The sequence below is a fragment of the Mytilus edulis genome, chromosome 8, assembly GCF_963676685.1.
Source record: "Mytilus edulis chromosome 8, xbMytEdul2.2, whole genome shotgun sequence".
Classification (NCBI taxonomy): Eukaryota; Metazoa; Mollusca; class Bivalvia; order Mytilida; family Mytilidae; genus Mytilus; species Mytilus edulis.
Window position 1 is genome coordinate 29,601,972 of NC_092351.1, and position 20,009 is coordinate 29,621,980.

General features: G+C 31.9%; 1 long non-coding RNA gene across 1 annotated transcript; it reads left to right on the forward strand.

The window, feature by feature from the left end:
* Positions 1-6,236: 6,236 nt before the first annotated feature.
* LOC139485310 (uncharacterized) lies at positions 6,237-10,441 on the forward strand. Its single transcript, XR_011655290.1, has 3 exons — positions 6,237-6,448; positions 8,437-8,635; positions 10,052-10,441. It is a non-coding gene; the product is annotated as an uncharacterized lncRNA (long non-coding RNA).
* The last annotated feature ends 9,568 nt before the right edge of the window (positions 10,442-20,009 follow it).

Genomic DNA, 20,009 nt, shown 5'->3' on the forward strand with positions numbered 1-20,009 from the left:
CATTAGAATTCCAAAACGTTAATGTTATTTACAAATGCGAACCTGCAAGAAAGAAACATTTATATTCGGTGATTTTTACACTAAACGTTTTCGTAATTTGTTTTAAAAATATTAAAAATTACATGTACATCGTTTTTTCAAGATTTGTATAGTAACTGGTTTAATTAAGTCCCCTTGATGAAATTTAAATTGCGAGACGCTAATTAATAAACTATGATCTATCTATCGGCATGCGTCGTTATTTGGGATACGTCACGGATGACCGATGGTCATATTCAATACGATATACCAATCATCATTTGAATTTGGGCAATTGATCTTTAATAATTAGGACTAATTGGTGATGGCAGAGAATAAGTCGCTGGTGATGGTTAAAAACATATAGAAGTAAACTTTGCAAAAAAAAAGGTTTCCTCGGAAAAAATTATGAAAATATATGAATATGCTAAATAATTTTTTTTTCCGAAATAATAATTAAAGACGTTTAGAAATAACAAATTTTCACAGTTGGGAAATTTTCAATTCAAGTTATTTCATTTTGAAAACGTTGAAAAATATAGATCTTATTATATGTTAAATGTGGGCCGCTTGGAGATCAACTTGTGAAACCCTGCATAATTAGGGTTTGTCTACTTTCGTCTTTTTATATTACCAAACATTCTATAATCAAGGATTTGTACAAGGCCTTGTTATAATGAATATTATCGCCAATATCACCATAATTAAATAAAGAACAGATACAATATTCGCCTAAAGAGTTTGCCATCTAACAATTCAAAATGAAATGTTGAGTCGAAACTGAGGTACCAAATCTATAAAAAGAATCACTATTTTAGTCGAAATTAAACTGTATATAATATTCTTTTTTTCAAAACTCCTGAAATAATTTAACATTAACTATAGAGAGCTTACATATGCAAATCTGTTTAAAAGTATGTGAGCGTAAATAAAATTTGTTTATTACCCCCCCCCCCCCCTTTTTTCCTTCTATAAAATTTAATTGTAAACGATTTTCGTTCTTAATTTGTGTTTGCTCATTAACTGGGGTTCATGCTGTAAAAAAAAAATGTCTCCTTGTGTAAAAGTTATTGATAAGAAAAAATTGAAGCTTCCAGAAGAATAACGGTACGTCTAAACACCGCTTGAAGGACCTCCTGATTGCACTCATGACATACGAAGTGCACTCAGGACCCTTTATAGTCATCGCACACAGGATGGATGCATATATTCTTTATACGCTTCTTATTTTAGAGTTAAATTTGGTAGAATTTGTAATTCTTAGAAAATAATAAGGGCACGTGTCACTGATTACACAACTACTGAGCCATGAATTATCCAATCAACAAAATTAATTGGATTATCTTTATTGTTGTTTTATACATTGTGTTGTTAGTACAGTGTGACCATGCGGGAAGTAATATTGTGACGTCTAGAATGAATATCACAATGTTTTAAGATTTTCGTCTTTTATTAAAATTTCGTTCCATAAATTTTTAAGTTTTCTTCTTAATTTTATTATCACTAGAACACACCCGCGAAATCGCGGGCATTCGAGCGTAGTTTAAAGTATGTAAAGTGTTGTTTGAAGAATTTTGTGAAATATTGAATGACTGGAGAATTTCAGCAAAAGTATCATAAATCATAGGTTATTGGGGAAATGAAAATGTTTTTTTTTAATCCCTCCTCCTTTATTTCCAAAATTCCCAATTTGTGGTTTTCTATCAATTTCAATATGAATATACATTTAGTATGTTATGAACATTTAAGTAAGGAGCCTGTAATTCAGTGGTTGTCGTTTGTTTATGTGTTACATATTTGTTTTTCGTTCATTTTTTGTACATAAATAAGGCCGCTAGTTTTCTCGTTTGAATTGTTTTACATTTTCATTTCGTTGCCTTTTACAGCTGAGTATGCGGTATGGTCTTTGCTCGTTGTTGACGGCCGTCACGATGACCTATAGTTGTTAATTTCTGTGTCATTTTGGTCTCTTGTGGAGAGTTGTCAACATGGCAATCATACCACATCTTCTTTTTTTTGTAATCAATGAATTTTGTAAAAGATTTAATGACTGGAGAATTTCAGAAAAGGTATCAAAAGTGCACATGAATAATTTTAGCGCTTATCTGTATCTATATATAAATAAAGTGTATTTACTTTCAATTCTAAGTTTTCTAATCGATCCATGGTGGTCATTGATATAGTATACAGACCCTCTCTATTTAATAAACTATGTGACCACCGTGGATAGTAAACTTGGATATGATAGCAGATAGAATTCTGAAAATACACTTTATTCGTAGTATATGTATGTTCAAAGTATACAGAAAAACGCAAACCGGAAGTATAATCTGACTTAAAATTTTGTCCAATGACGGGACAATATCCAGATGCCCTTTTTCTCGTTTTTCTCCCAAAATAACTAAATCTGAATAATCATATGAATGGATGACAAATGCGACTATGCACTGTACCTATAGGACACAGAGGCGTGTTGATTAATTTATTGTGTAAAGAAGAGAAGCGACACCCAAAATGAGATCTTCTCGTTTAATAGTATAGATGTCCTGGACCAGTAATTAATTCTTTGCACGAGTTTGAAAAGGGAAATAATTATAAATGTTCATACTTTAAAAGAATTTATATTAATTAAAGTTTTGTATATGGAATCCGTTCTAAACGGTAAAAGCCGTACTTTTCAAACAATCAAACTCATATACATGTAGTTAGATGTTATTTCTCATTTTTATCGAACTTGTCCAGGAATTTTATTTTTGAGTTATACGAATATTTTAAGAAATCCGTTTTTATTAAGTTTTTTTTTTCTCTAATTAAAGTCGTTTTGTCCAGTTTCACAAGCCTGAAACGAATTTCAATGCGAAAATAAATTCTGAAAATCGGTGCATAACGTTTGCGCGCATTGCCATTACATTTGCGCGCAAAAATCATTACGTTTGCGCGCAGCTTTTGATTACATTTGCGCGCATTATTTTTGACAGGTAAACTCAGGTAAAATACAGGTAATAATTCATTTATTAATAAAAGTATCGGTACCCCTTCCGTCAGTGTAAGTCTGCTAAGGCACCTATTTTGAAAGAATTTAATCAGTAATATTTTAGGGAAACATGGTTAATAATAATTATTTATTTATTTATTTGTTCAATCATTTACAAGTATCAGTATCCATGCATTCCGTTAGTCTAAGTCTCCCAAGGCAGGGAAAAAAGGAGATAAAGCCGCATATTTTTTTGATTTTCGGATACAATTCAATAAGTCAAAGGTGTATGCAAAATTTGAAGAAATCTGTGACATAGCCCATTTATTATAGCTTGACCTTAAGGTATAAGGGGGTTTAAAATTGGTTTTAGAATTCAATATGAACAATATATAATTTGAATTTACAAAGTATTTTCAAAACTAATAATTGATAGTCATATAAAAAAAGAAGATGTGGTTTGATTGCCAATGAGACAACTGTCCACAAGAGACCAAAATGACACAGACATTAACAACTGTAGGTCACCGTACGGCCTTCAAAAATGAGCAAAGCCCATACCGCATAGTCAGCTATAAAAGGCCCCGATATGACAATGTAAAACAATTCAAACGAGAAAACTAACAGCCTTATTTATATAAAAGAATGAATGAAAAACAAATATGTCACACAAACGACAACCACTGAATTACAGGCTCCTGACTTGGGACAGGCACATACATAAATAATGTGGCAGGATTGATAATATCTATTATTAAAATACCAAAAAATATAGACATTTATACTTTAATATATTTTTATTTATATTTTTACCTGAGATTACCTGTAAAATGAATGCGCGCAAATGTAATCAAAAGCTGCGCGCAAACGTAAAACATTTTAATCCCCAAATGCGCGCAAACGTAGTGCGCCCCTGAAAATGAACTTGTCTCCGTTTTCGTCTCCGTTTTTTGAAAATTATGATATTTTGGGTATAATTATTTCTAAAAAATATGTAAGTTAGATTGTAGTAGCGAGAAATTTTAAAAAAGAAGATGTGGTATGATTGCTAATGAGACAACTATCCACAAAAGACCAAAATGACACAAACATTAACAAAGAAAGACTATTTCGAAGACAGTTTATTGACACGAAATCCGTTCAAACCACGACTAAGTCTTCGTGCACAGATTTCCGTTAAGGTTAAACTGAATATTGTACATAATTGTCTTCTCTTGTATAATGGTTTGTTGAGAATAAAGATATACAAATGTAATAAAATTTGATATTCAGTCAACATTGTGTTTGTTTAAAAACTTGATTTAGAGAGAGAGAGATAGAGAAAAGAATCACACTGAAAAACAAAAATCGAACTTGTTACAGAAAAAAAAACACGCAACTATAAAATAATTTTCTTTATTCGTGAACTGCAAAACACAACAAATTAATTTACCCGTCACCATGAAAAATAAACTGAAAAAGCACATCGAATGAGATATATGTTTTATTTTTTCTATATGCAAATTCATGTTAAAGGTAAAACTGAACTAAACAATACAATTCCTAAAAAACAATAAAGATAATCCAATCAATTTTGTTGATTGGATAATTCATGGCTCAGTAGTTGTGTAATCAGTGACACGTGTCCTCATTATTTTATAAGAATTAACATATCTATCTAAGTTCGATTCAGGCGCGGATCCAGAGGGGGGAGGGGGGTTCCGGGGGGGGGGGGGGGTTGGAACCCCCCCTTTTTTTGGCCGATCAATGCATTTGAATGGGGACATGTAGTTGAACCCCCCCCCCTTTTTTTTGCCCTGTGTTAGGACCCCCCCCCCCCTTTTTAAAATGGCTGGATCTGCCCCTGCGATTTCAACTTCTACCAAAATTTAACTCTAAAATAAGAAGCGTATAACGAATATAAACATCCATCATGTGTGCAGATATGATTACGGTAATGGGTCCTGAGTGCACTTTGTATGTCCTGAGTGCACTTTGTATGTCCTGAGTGCACTTTGTATGTCCTGAGTGCACTCAGGAGGTCCTGAGCGGTTGTTTAGACGTACCCGAAGAATAAATCATTTCCTGAACCTAAAATACATTTATCTGTAATTAAAGAAAATTCGCCTAAAACATTCTCTCATATATTTAAACAATTAATTGTAAAATAATTAATTCAACGTCGGACTTTCTGTCTGTTTACTAATACTTTTCTTGTTCAGTTTAGTTTATACCCATAATAGATGAACGGAAATAAGTACTTTTTTTTAGGAAAATTTACAATTAGATGAACGGAATTAAGTACTTTTTAGGAAAATTTAGAACTCAAATTTTCAAAAACAAAATTCTACACTTTTTACCTGGATGTTTTTCTCCGTCTCGAAGCCGCAACCTTTGACCCCGTATCAAACGTAGCGACCAACACCTCACATGACGTATTCTCGATGTTGAGGTATTGACAATATACAATCACATTTATCAATCACATTTATCAATATACAGCAAGTAGGTAATTTGGTGTTGAATGCCAGTAGATCAGAATTTGTTAATTGAACTTTACCTGTTTAAGGGGCACTAGCTGCCAAATTCATGTTCTTCATCGATTTTAATAAAATTCACATAACGTGTATATAGTGTTGAATTGTTTATTAAAATGTTGCGCACAATCTTGGCTGATATGCATAAAACCATTATATTTCATGACACTGCATGAAAAAGAAATTGACTTATCGCATAATACCAGAACCAGATCTAGAGACATATATATTGTATCTAATATCTCTGCCAGAACTAAAAAATAAACTACAGTAAGTCCACATACACATAAGAGGGTATGGATGTGAATTAACAGAATAGAGAACAAAGGACAAAGAAAAAAAAGGAATAAAGAATAGTGAAAGAAAGAGAATAATGGAAAAAAGTGTAAGTTATTAAATATAACTAAAACAAGAATGTGTCCCCAGTACACGGATGCCCCACTCGCACTATCATTTTCTATGTTCAGTGGACCGTGAAATTGGGGTAAGAACTCTAATTTGACATTAAAATTAGAAAGATCATACCATAAAGAACATATATACTAAGTTTCAGGTTGATTGGACTTCAACTTCATCAAAAACTCTCAAACAAAAACTACCTCGACCAAAAACTTTAACCTGAAACAGGACGAACGAACGGACGAACGAACGAACGGAGGCACAGACCAGAAAACATAATGCCCCTCTACTATCGTAGGTGGGACATAAAAAGAAGACAGAAAAAAAGACACCCCTCCGAGACGAGCCTTACATGCACTGTTATTACCCAAGGTTAATTTTACGGCGGCTCATTTTATTTTGGCTTAGAAATAAACATAATTGACAAGTTTCCTTCCCCTGCATTCTCGATCCCACATGTAAATAGCACGGTGATTTCAAAAAGACATTGATACATCATTACAACACTTGCCGTCAGTATTTGAATATATTGATTAAGAAGGTATAGAAGATTAATGCACGCACACTATTATCCACCACTGGCCTAAATAGTTAGTCCGCAAACAACGAGGGTCATAAAAACCCAGCACTTTGAACACAGCCACCGGCATGGTGTGAATCTGAAAGCTTCCCACTATCCATTTCTACCCATAGAAAACTTTTGCCTTTCATTTATCAAAAATGTTGATATTAATGGTATATAAGAATTATTGGGGAATTCAAACCATTCCTATTGTAAGTGATAAAACTAAATTTATATCAGGGTGATTGAAATGAGGAAAAAAAAGGGGGAATCAGGAGTTCAGGGCCCCCCTGTTTGGGAAAAGAATTGGTTGATTATATATGGAATCACTGAGTCATGGCAGGAGCAGGCCCCTCTTAGGCAGTCGGTGGGCCCCACTTATGAAAAATTCTGGATCCACCACTGTGGTCATGGTGGTCTTCAGTTGTATTATCTTTTAAAAATAAAATTACACCTGTATAGTGAATATTCTTTAGTGTAAAGCAAGGGAAAATACTGTGAACTATCTGTGCATTGGGGCTTATTAAAAGGTATTTCGGGGGAAGAAAGAAGGGAGGGTGAGTCCATGGGAGGTAATCCCCACCCCTTTCAATTTGAGAATATGCTATTATCTTGTAAACGGTCCAGATCCCCATCCCTAAACCATATATATTCTTGAATGGGACGATAAAACAAATCAAATGAAATTAAAAGGAGGTCTTTGGGGGTTACCCCACTCTGTTCAATTTGAGAATGTGCTATTATCTTGTGAACGATCCAGATCCCCACCCCTAAACCATATATATTCTTGTCGGGGACAATAAAATTAATAATGAAATAAAATAAAAGTGAAGTCCCACCCCCTCTAGTTTAAAACTTGTAAACGGTCAAGATCCCCACCCCTAAACCATATTTATATATTCTTGTATAGAACAATAAAACAAATCAAAGGAAATATAGGGAGAGTCCATGGGGTTCACCCACACCCCCACATGTTTGAGAAACTTTTAAATGGTTGAGATCCCCTGTCATCCAGTGGTTAGGTGAAAAAAATTCAGGATCCCTGATCCCCACCGTCAAACCATATATATTCTTGTATGAGACAATAAAACAAATCAAATGAATATAGGATCATCCCCTTTGTCTTGGGTTGGGAACCCCCCTTTTTAAAATGGCTGGATCCGCCCCGGCATACCATCTAGCTAGCTATAAAGGCTTTAAAAATATGAAATCAAACAAGGAAATTAACAGTGTAGGCAACTGTTTTGAATTTAAAAAAAAGTCTTTTACATATATATAACAATGTTAAATTTTTTGTGCATTTATTTTTGCTTATCGTATTTTCAATAATAGACAAAATTGCATGATTGAATATTGTAATTTAAGAAAAATCAGCATACATGATATAAAATGGGAAGTGGAAACTGGGAATTTGACAAAGAGACAACAACCCAATCAAAGAGCAGACAACGGCCGAAGGTCACCTATGGATCTTCAATGCAGTGAGAAAAATTCGGCACTGGTCTTCAGCTCATAAATATGTATCAGAAATGAAAACGAGATACAGCTTTCAGTTGTATTAATAAAAACCTCACAATAAGTTCTGAATATCAGAATATACAGTATTGCAAGATTCTCTCAAAATGTACACATAGAGCTGAAAAACTGTCAGTGACTGTAAAATTAATCATGCTTACATTAAAGTCCATGGAGTCCATCTTAATATGCATACTCTCGTACAAAGGAATATAAGTATGCAATAGACATCAAGTTTTCAAAAATAAGAGTATCTATGCCATTAATTTACGACAAGATCTTAATCAAGTAATAATTTCGGTTTGTTTAAATATTTCGGAGGTTAGTATGACCTCCTCTTTGGTGATGATGTTTTCGTTTTAAAGTTGGGAAAATTGTTTGTACATGTACCAACAAAAATAAAAACACAAATTCAATCTAGAATTATGTTTTTATCATTTTTTTATGTTTAGGTTGTCAGCAAGATGAAAAGGACAAGTATGCAGTTCAAAATTCAAAATGTGGATAAGTTGAGGTTCTAGGTCTTACCTTTGCAGATTTTCATATTTTGCATGAATGAATTCAAAGGTTATATGATGGACAGCAGAGAAAGAAAAAAACAACTTTTCAATTATCCTGCTCCTGGATAAATGTAAAACATCTTGTTTTTCGGTAAGTTTTATGCTCTGTTTTGATAGTGTTAGTGCATTCATCTTTCCAGTCTTTCCTCTAAATTGTAAGTTTTTGGTGAGTGTTCACCATGAATTTCAGTAAGTAACTTGTGGATTTACATGTATATACTCAAAATTTAGTACTAATATTAATGGGATTTTAGCATGACATCCTGCCAAATGCTTGTTAATCATGTTTATGTTCCAGAACAAACAAGTATTTGGACTGTACGCATACAGTCTGCCCAATTTTAAGAAGTTGGTCAAGTTTATTACAAACAAATGTACAGTACAGATCAACATAACTGAAATCTTTAATAGATTAATACAAAAAGTTTAATTGCAGTTAAAATAAAATCACAGGTTTGGTTGAGCTGGTACCAGACAGTACAAGTATACTTAAATGGTCTGACTGTACACATATGGTGGGACTGTAAGTTCTGGACCATAAAAGTAAGATCCGAATACTGATATGGTCTGGAACATTTATACATGTCTTAAAATTAATATCAAACACATTGGTGTTTTTGAACTTGGTAATAAGTTATGTGATACATTTAGAACTATAATGTTTTGGGATATCAAAATCAAAAATATCCCATTTTTACTTTTAATAAAGAAGAAGATTATTAATGTATGTTTAAATGTATATTAAAATGAGACAGCAAGCCAACAACACAAAAAAAAAAAGGATAAAACATACATATTTTGTTTGTATCAATGTTATAATTTCCAATATGTTCAAGGTATTTTTTCATTGAAATAAAACACAAATTGAAATCTGTCTGAACTTCAAAAGCTTAAAGAAATATTGTTTCTGTTGTCTGCATTTTGTATAATATATTGCAAATTCTTGTGAATAATGGAATGTTATTATAGTTGTCTAAAGTTTTAACTTTTAACATTGATCTTTATACTGTAAAATTCATAAATTATTGCGTGCATTTATTATTGCGATTCTGTCATTTTAGACTTAAATGCGATTTTAAATTTTACGATTTTGAAAAATCCTGTTTAATCCATATCAAATATTTCATAATACGAGTTTAAATTATTGCGTTTACAACTCCGTTGCATTTTTCGCAATAAAAAAAAACTTGCATTAATTCCGAATTTACAGTATATATATATATTATGTATATAACTTGGGAAAATACCCAAATTTTATAAAGAAGAATAAATTAATTGATTGTTATATGGTATTAGAATAGGAAGATGTGGTATATTGCTAATTTGACAACCCTCCATCAGAGACCAAAGGATGTAGGCCGTTAGCAACTGATGACACTGGACAACCTTTAACAATCAGTAAAATCCATACCGCATAGCTATTTTTATTGAAAATCATATTATTGCTACATGTATGAAAACAATTTTGTATAATCCATTACTTTAGATTTTATTGGTTCTTTTTCAGAAGGATTGAAATTCACCACCTAAAATAAATGGAGAAAACATAGAAACAAGACCAGAATAAATTCAAAGAAAAAAGTTGGATCAGTTATTATTTTCATCACTCAGTCAATGATTTGAAGTTCTTTTAAATTCAAAAAAATATTGAAACCACAATAATGTCAAAGTTCTGTGCTGAATGTCCAAAAAGTGGACTATACCATCAAACAATGCTGGATGATAAGAAACTATTAATGTTTTGTGTTGAGGGATATTGTGAAAAAAATAGATTTACTTAAATAGCTACTAGTATGTTAAGCCTAACAATAGAGTTTTTATTGATTTCAAATGGCAAATAATTGTGTTTCAAGAAAGTATTCTATAATTCATGAATAAACATATATTGATACTTACATTATCTGCTTTGTTGTTTAAAAGTTTAGTTTTGAACAGTTAAAGAACAATATGCTAAATTAACATTTCCCAAGAAAAAAAGATATTCAATTAAAAAGATTCATCTTATAATAATTTACTACCAAATAGAATACATTGTAACATACACATTACTGTTTATTTATATCTATATATTTACAATTAGAATCCCATAGGATTTTAATTTGTCCCATGGGATATTAAAAATCCCATGGGATAATAAAAATCCCATGGGATTTTTTTTGTCCCATGGGACAACAAATATCCCATGGGACTACAATAATCCCATGGGACAAAAAAAAATCCCATGGGATTTAACCAAAATCCCATGGGATAATGGTAAATCCCATGGGATTTTGCCCTGTCCCATGGGATATTGAAAATCCCATGTTTTTATAATTCAAATTGCAAAATAAATATGAAAGTAACTGTATAAAACCAATGAAATTATTGAATCCCATGTAATTCTGCACATTTTGGTTATATACATGATATTGTAGCTCTTGTTTGAGGCGGCGGCGGATTTGCAAATGAGTGTTTTGCAAATTAAAAGTGTCCAGTGTTTTAAGCTTTTTAAAACTGAGTACTGACTATAAAGTGGCACCTTGCTTAAGTTCTTCAGCAGGAAATGAACTCGAGGAATATATCATACAAATTTTCCTTCGATATTTCATTAACTAAAATTTCAATTATCTAACTTACATTATGTCATGCGTATTTCTTACGACGAACAAAACTAGTTCATTCATTCACCTCTTAGTTTCATCCTTACTTATTTCAATCAGATACTGCCTTAATGATAACATGACTTTAATAACTGTTTAAATTTGTTTGCTGGGCATTACCAATTATGGATTCGGTAATTTCCGCTTAAAATAACCCGAAGTTTACCGAATCATCTCATCATACATCAATCTCATCATACATCAATCTCATCTTACATTAAACATCATCCTCATCACCATCGCCGATCATCACCTTCATCAACAAAAAACGTATAATGATGTGACCACTTCATATGATGTTGTGACCACTTCATATAATGTGTTGACCACTTCATATAATGTTGTGACCACTGCATATAATGTTTGGACCACTGCGTATAATGTTGTCAGCACTTCATATAATGTTGTGAGCACTGCATATAATGGTGTGAGCACTGCATAAAATGGTGCGAGCACTACATATAATGGTGTGAGCACTGCATATAATGGTGTAAACACTGCATATAATGCTGATCATCAACATAAGGCAGTCATGGCGTTCCATATCTTTACGCAAAATATGGGACAGATTAGCAGAAGGTGTTGTTATAATAACAAAAACACTATTTCAACAGAGCTAAGCATATAACATCTTCAAAATAAATTTTTGTGTACTCATTAGTTTAATAAATTTGTACATGGATTTTTTTTCTAATAATATGGCTGAATATAACATTTTGGAAATCTTGAAAAGGTGGAAATATGAGAATGAAGATGATAGATACGCACTCTCTGTCATTTTTCACTTAAGCATTTTTTGTACATAGATTAGGCAGTTAGTTTTCAATTTACATGGTCATTTCGTGGCCTTTTATAGCTGACTATGTGGTATGGGCTTTGCTCTTTATTGAAGGTTGTACGGTGTCCTATAGTTGTTCATTTCTGTGTCATTTTGGTCTCTTGTGGAGAGTTGTCTCATTGACAATCATACCACATCTTCTTTTTTTATATTCTTTAATAATTCTTGTAATACCATAAAGTCCTCCATTTTCTTTATCTAAGCTGTGGCTTACTCTTAATCTCATTTTCGTTATATACATGTTTTGTAATCATTAGAAATTGGTTTAATAATAAAATTGGAGACAAAATTATTATGCATTCAACTTGACATTTACTAAATCGATCTTCTAATAACTTCATTTTTTTATATAAGTTTGAATTTTTCATTATTAATTAATTCTGCATTCAACTTGACATTTATTTTATATATAATTTTGAATTTTTCAGTATTAATTAATTATTCTGAAAATTTAGCTTAATCTTACCTTTTATTAATTTGTTTGAAATCCGTGATAAAAGAATTACGTTTTATGATTTGAAAGTGACTTATAGACCCAATGGGTCGGGTGTATTTTATTGTGTATGTAATATATTTGTACTTTACTGAAATGTGATTACACATGTTACTATAATAAACTATAAATGTTACTATAAATACTTACTTACTTACTATGCACGATTTAAAAATAACTTTTTGTCGTTTTTTACGCAAAAATATCGTATAATCGTCATTTGTTTTTTCTCTCTCTGTCTGTTATGAATAGAAAATAAGGCCGCTCATTAATTGTCGTGTTTTGAAGCCGTAGGTTACTGATTGTCACCTTATAGTAAACAATCAACAAAGAAGCATGGATGTTGAACACGTGTATAACATGTACAATTATATCAGATAATAGTTTATTTAAATGACAGATCCATGCGTATTGCAATCAGCGGATTTTAAAGAGAAGGGTCACGCTAAGGTCACTTTGAATACGGAAAATATGTCCGTGAATTGCTTCCTGCAGGCAAGCAATTAAAAAAAAAGTAAACTTATTCTAAATGTGGACAAATTAAAGAATTGTCTTCAGAAATAAGTATATGTACATAAGTTTAATAATGACAACTATTCATTTTGTTATAAAAAAGCATATGCATATTTTTTTTTAATTTGAGGTTTCATATGACTTTAAAGAATTGAATATGTGTGATGAAATACCAGACATCTGAAGAAATACGATTAATTATCAATAAATGATCACTGTTTGGAAATCTAATTTAGTATTGCCATGTTAAAGGTGTGAATGTAGGATCTAGTTTGACCAAATTGAACCCAACTGATTGCTAACAACAAAATATCCTTTCATTATTCCGCTTTTATAAATGTTTGAAACAAAACATACCTTAAAAATCTTCAGTTTATGAATTTATTGAATACTAACTTTAAGTTACAAAGAGGAAAATGAATGAGTCCCTGATACAATTTTGTTTTACAGCGGATGACCTTGAGAGGTTATTCCGTTGTTGCTGGTGCAGAAATTCTGCTATAGGCCCTTGCGTTTTAAGCACCGATCCTGTGTTAATCGTATAAATACGGCAAAATACAATTCCTTGTGGCTAGTTATATATTAATTTCATCAATAAATATTGAACAGATATATCATGTTAAGGAGGGGTATTTGCGAAAAATACCAGTCGAGAGAATGTTAAATTTCACGAGCCGTAAGGCGAGGGAAATTCATTCTCAAGACTGGTATTTTTCGTAAATACCCCTCAATAACATGATATATCTGTTTAATTACACCGAATGTTAATGTACTAAAACGCATTGATGATCGTGATGTTACAAGCGTCCAGTCGGATAGAGTATTTTTGGCAAATACCACGGCAGAGAGGGTAAAAAAGGCAAATCCTTTTAGCAAATACCCCGGCGGCGTTAAACATGAACGATATTCATTTGATAACAGTAAATTGGTGAAAAATACACTGGCTATTAACCAATCAAAACCCCGGATTCTTACATAAGGTGTAATTAACATGAAAATAATTTTGAAGAACATAGATAAATGACGATGTAAATGTTTTGTCGTGATAAATATAATTATTATGTACACTACAAATCAGGAATAGCGAAAATGTGTGTTAAAGCATGCGGACGAATATCTTGAGAGATGATCTGCTACATAGACAATAATAGTGCATTGACTTGACATATCACAATATAAGGATGAGGCTCAGAAACGGGGAAATGCGAGGCTGTGCCGAGCATTTTCCCCGTTTCGGGCTGAATCCGTATATCGTTGATATGTCAAGTCAATGCACTATTATTGTCTTTATACTGCAATCTTAAAAAAAAGACAGTTTAAATTGTTGTTTAGTGTACTGTGTTAATGTTATTTATTTGATTTAAATATTGGGAAAAATCCCCCTTTAAAAAGGCCTCATATCCGACAGGCGGAGAAATATACAACACGATGAAATGTACATCATTACCTTTTGAAAACTGCAATCAATGGTGAACGAATTTGTTTGTTTTCAGACTAAAATATCAACAATAAACATAAAACATAATGATTTATAGGTTGCAAACAAAAAAATATTAATAAGTGAAATATGTTTTCCCAAAAATTGTAAAAGAAACAAGTTTGAGTCGTTAAACGCATCGTTGTTTACATTGGAAACAAGAACAGGTTGAAGAGTTCGTATGAATAATTAAATATAATCTCGACAATTTCTATTTGAATATTCATGAGGAAAAATGATATCAGGTCAGTGACTGTATATGACATAGAAATATACGGTCAACGCATTTTGACTGCTCAAATAGAACGAGTGCATATATATATAACTGTTATACACAAAATTATATAATATGTTACGACAAACCAGATTATACTGATAACAACATTTTAATGATTATTTCACTGCAAGATAATAATTATTACGATGAGGTTGAATTCCCTGTCATATATTCATCATCTATACAGGAACTTGTCTCAAAAAAATATATATCTATGTACGTTTACCTAACTTTTAGGTATAGAAATAAGATTTTTTTCTGGGACAAGTGCCGTGACCATCCACCAATATCCGAGGTCATCCGATGTTCAGTACTCCAGTCATTTGATTAAATGAAGCACCTGTCCAACCATGTGGATTTCTGGCTAATCTTAATACGTGTGAAGAAATACGATTAAATATCAATAAGTTATCTTCGTTCGATCTAATTTAATACAGTCATGTAAAAGATGTTGATGTAGCATCATATTTCTCTTCAAATATAAAAGTGCTAATGAACTCAGTTTCAAAATTTGAATATTTCTTATTAACACATTTCATATATATTTTTAAAAAGCGTAAAAATCTATCAAATCAGCCATTATGCAACTATTCCAGTCATAATTAGGTTCGATAACTCTGTATGTGACTGGTTTAATTAGGATTATGTAAAATGTACTGGTTACCCGTGTAATGATTTCAAAATATATATATATAGATATTTCATCTTTGTAACAATATATCCGTGGTTTCCTTTCGTTGATATAAAATATTATCATAAAATGATTTCATAAACAATCGTATAATACTAATATATATATTAGGTCTTGTCAAAACTTACATCGTGATTAGGCCACGCTGCCATGTTTGTTTTCTTTGATCACGTTGATTACTTAATTAATATCTCCACAATTTAGCTTTATCCTTTATTATCATACGAGCTACAATACCGTGTCATATCTAATTGCAATACAAACAGTTAAATCTTATTGAATTATTTGCATGTGCAAAATAAGTGTCGAACATCGTCTACGTTTAAAAATTATTTGGTCGCCATTTTGTTATATGTATCTTCGAAATTTTATCAAAACAAATAGCATGTATCCACTTTAACAGAGGAAATCAATGTTTAATTCTATGCTGCATTAAGGTAAGACAATTATTGAAAAGACATGCATCTAACAATTTTACGATTTTCATCGTACAAATCTTCAAAAATATATATTCCCATGTCGCCCCAAGCTATCAATGTTCATGTAAACTGCATGGTCGGTGCATGTAAATCTTTTTTTTAGGGTGAGAGACTGTTTCTAATAAATATATTGAAGACCATGTGAAAAAATAAATTTCATTAGTACAAAAAGACACACTTTGATAAATATTTGAAATATTACTTTTTGATTTATAATAACTAAATGAATACCGGCATGTCGTGTCGTTGTGAACCTTCAAAAGTGGCCGCCATTTTGAAAATATTGCTGAAGACTGCCAAAATATAAACTTTTCAAACAAATTTCGAAGCAAAAAGTGTAATACATGAACTGATATGGTTTGCGATTTCATTTAAATGAATATGTTGTCGATCTTTTAAGGGGTTGGGAAGATATAAGTAACAATAAATTATTTAAGAAAATTGATTTTACAAAAATGTCCCATTGCAATTTTGTCGAGTTTTAACGAAGATGTCAACGGAGGCTGTGTGGCTATGTCACCCCAATTTTCAAATTTATTTCGAAGCACGAAATCATATTTCTGAACTGAAACTTAAAACATATTTAATTGTAAAAATTTATAAACTGTAAAACGCGGGGTTGGGAGGGAAAATATATATTATAACAAAAAGGTTATGACCGTTTTATCTTTGTACCCCGTTCACTTTCATTGATAATCTATCGGCCATTGATGATATACAACTTAAGTGTAAAAGTCACGTGATGACGGAGATAGTTGGATATACGAAACAGGTTCATGGAAAGGGGATCTTGTGTATAAGAAACAGTTAAATGGAAAGGGGATCTTGTGTATAGAAACAGGTTCATGGAAAGGGGATCTTGTGTATAACAAATCGGTTCAAGGAAAGAGGATCATGTGTATAAGAAACAGGTTCATGGAAAGGGGAGCTGGTGTATCAGAAACAGGTTCATGGAAAGGGAATCTTGTGTATAAGAAACAGGTTCATGGAAAGGGGATCTGGTATATAAGAAACAGGTTCATGGAAAGGGAATCTGGTGTATTAGAAACAGGTTCATGAAAAGGGAATTTGGTGTATAAGAAACAGGTTCATGGAAAGGGGATCTGGTGTATAAGAAACAGGTTCATGGAAAGGGAATCTTGTGTATAAGAAACAGGTTCATGGAAAGGGAATCTGGTGTATATGGTGTATAAGAAACAGGTTCATGGAAAGGGGATCTGGTGTATAAGAAACAGGTTCAATGAAAGGGAATCTTGTGTATAAGAAACAGGTTAATTGAAAGGGGATCTGGTGTATAAGAAACAGGTTCATGGAAAGGGAATCTTGTGTATAAGAAACAGGTTCATGGAAAGGGGAGCAGGTGTATAAGAAACAGGTTCATGGAAAGGGGATCATCCGATCTGGTGTATAAGATACAGAATCCAGACTCAATCAAATGTCACAAATGGAGAAGGACACATTCATGAAATTTACAGGTTAAACAACTTTTTTAATATTAAAAATCTTAAACCATAAAAACATGTTTTTTTTTGTGAATTGAGAGAATACGACTCGGTTTTCGTCGACCAAAGTGTGATAGTGAACGTCAAACTTCACGGTAAAGTGTCAATTTAAGTGATTTTACCTCATAACAATGATGCGATGTTCCTAAAAGGACAATAAATATAACATAATCGGGTGAAGGGGTAGGATAATTTCTGGTATAATTTAAAGAAAGATAAATGCACCTTTCCCAATCTTATGCCATCGTTTGTGACAAAGAGAGCAGTTAACTTAGAAGGATGTTTATCAATACGCGAGTAATTATCACATTGAAGCTACCAGGCTTAACAATGTGTACGCCAGAAGAGCGTTTCCTATATATATAAATACACAAGTTTCATTGGTGACGCTCGAATCAGGTAAAAGGGCTATAATTAAACAAAGTTGAAGAGTATTAAATAAAAGAGCCACCATTCCAAAAGGTAAAACAACAATTTTTTTTTACTAAGGTAAATACCGACAACTGGGTTGACTCGGGACTAACAGTCTTCTATCAGAGGTTTACATCACGTCATGTATCGACCAGTGCAGTAAAAAATGAAAAGGAGAAGTCGTGTGCAGGTGATTTCACAGATTATTATAAATCTCTAGCGTATTATCAACCTGGTATCATATACAAAGCTGGTGAAACGATCATCCACCTGTCACATTTAAAACGATATAGTAGAGAAAACATGTTTCGTTTTATGTTTGTTGTTATTTACGGTAAGATTTTATTTATTTCAAGGTGTACAGTAATATATAATACCATATACAACATGATTTTTTTTTATTTGATGGTGTACAGTAATATGTAATACCATGTAAAATGTGATTTCAATCTTTTGTTTTGTCTATATGGTAATTATTTATTTAAATAGTATTGTACACTTGTTGAAAAAGATAAGAATGTAATAGAACATTAAATTTTGCTTGGTGTTTATGGTTCGCTTTTTTATTCACATTTTCTGCGCGCTCTTTATTTTGTTAATTTCAATTGTAATATTTTACATTTTTTGGCGTGATCACGGTACATTTTTATTCATTTGTTGCGGTTTCATTATGCTATGTTTAAGATAATGAATGTACGCGGTATGAATTTATATAAGTTTTTTTTTTTACCGTTAGATTTCTTTTATTTGTTGGTGCATAGTAATATGTAATACCACGTACAATATCTTATTATTTTTGTTGTTGTTGTTGAAATATTGATGATTTCTTTGTACAATATCAATTATTACATTACTTAGATATATTCACACAAAAAAAAACATAAAAAAGGCTTGATTAAATTTATGATTTCATTATTATTTCATAAAATTGTACTTTTTAGCATGACGGCACAATAAAATGTGCCTCAGTGTTGTATGTTTTCTTTCTTATATTTTTTTAATTAATCCGCGCAAATGTAGGACTTTACAACAGGTAAATTTCGCGCAAGCGTAATGCGTTTTCTTGCACAACTGTGATTTTTTTTCTCGAGCAAACGTAGCGCCCCGGTCAACATGCATGCCTTTGTTCACGTATCACATCACAAAACAAAGATGAAAACAACACGTTATAAATGTCTGTATTTACCTTCACCAATAATGCTGAAAAACCCAATATTCGAAAGCAAAGAATGTATATAAACCGAAACAGTTGAATGGAGACATAACTATAAAACAAGACCTCAAAAAAGCAGGATTTATCTATTAAGGCCAACTTTGCCTGAGGAAGATGAAACCTTAGTTCTTAAACTTTATAATTCAAAAAATAATAAATGGACAATTTCAGAAAGGTTTAATGTAAATCATGTCAGTACCGAAGAACTTACTTTTGATCGGGGACTGATAGTCCACCAGCAGAGGTATCGACCTAGTATTGTAAAATAAATTAAAAAGGAGAAGTCGTTTGCAGGTTAATTTACAGATTATTATAAATCTCTAGCGGATTATCAACCTGGTATCATTAACGTATATGTTGAAACGAAGACCATACTATCACTTTTTTAATGATATAGTAATCATTTATTGTGTACACGGTAACATTTAATAAAGTCATGAAACGAGTGAGTAGTGAAAAATAATGTTTATCCAATTCTTGAACCAATGCATGTACATAAACTAAGTCCTCTGTGCACGATATTATCATTTTTTTTACGCCATTATATCGTATAATCGTCAATTTTTTCTTCTTTCGTCTGTTATGATTTAACAAACAGATCCATGCGTATTGCGATCAATGGATTTTTACGAGGAGGGTCAGGCTCAGGTCACTATGCATACGGAAAATATGTCGGCGAATTGCTTCCTGGAAGCAAGCAATTAAAAATAAGTAAACTTCTTCTAAATGTGGACAAATTAAAGAATTTTTCTCAGAAAAAAGTATATGTACATAAGTAGTATAATGAAAACTATCCATTTAGTTATAAAAAACATATGCATATTTTTTTTTAATTTGAGGTTTCATATGACTTTAAAATTTTAAAGTTTTATAAAAAAAAACATTTAAATATTTCATATATTATTTATCTGCTTCCTTTTTATTTTAGCTGT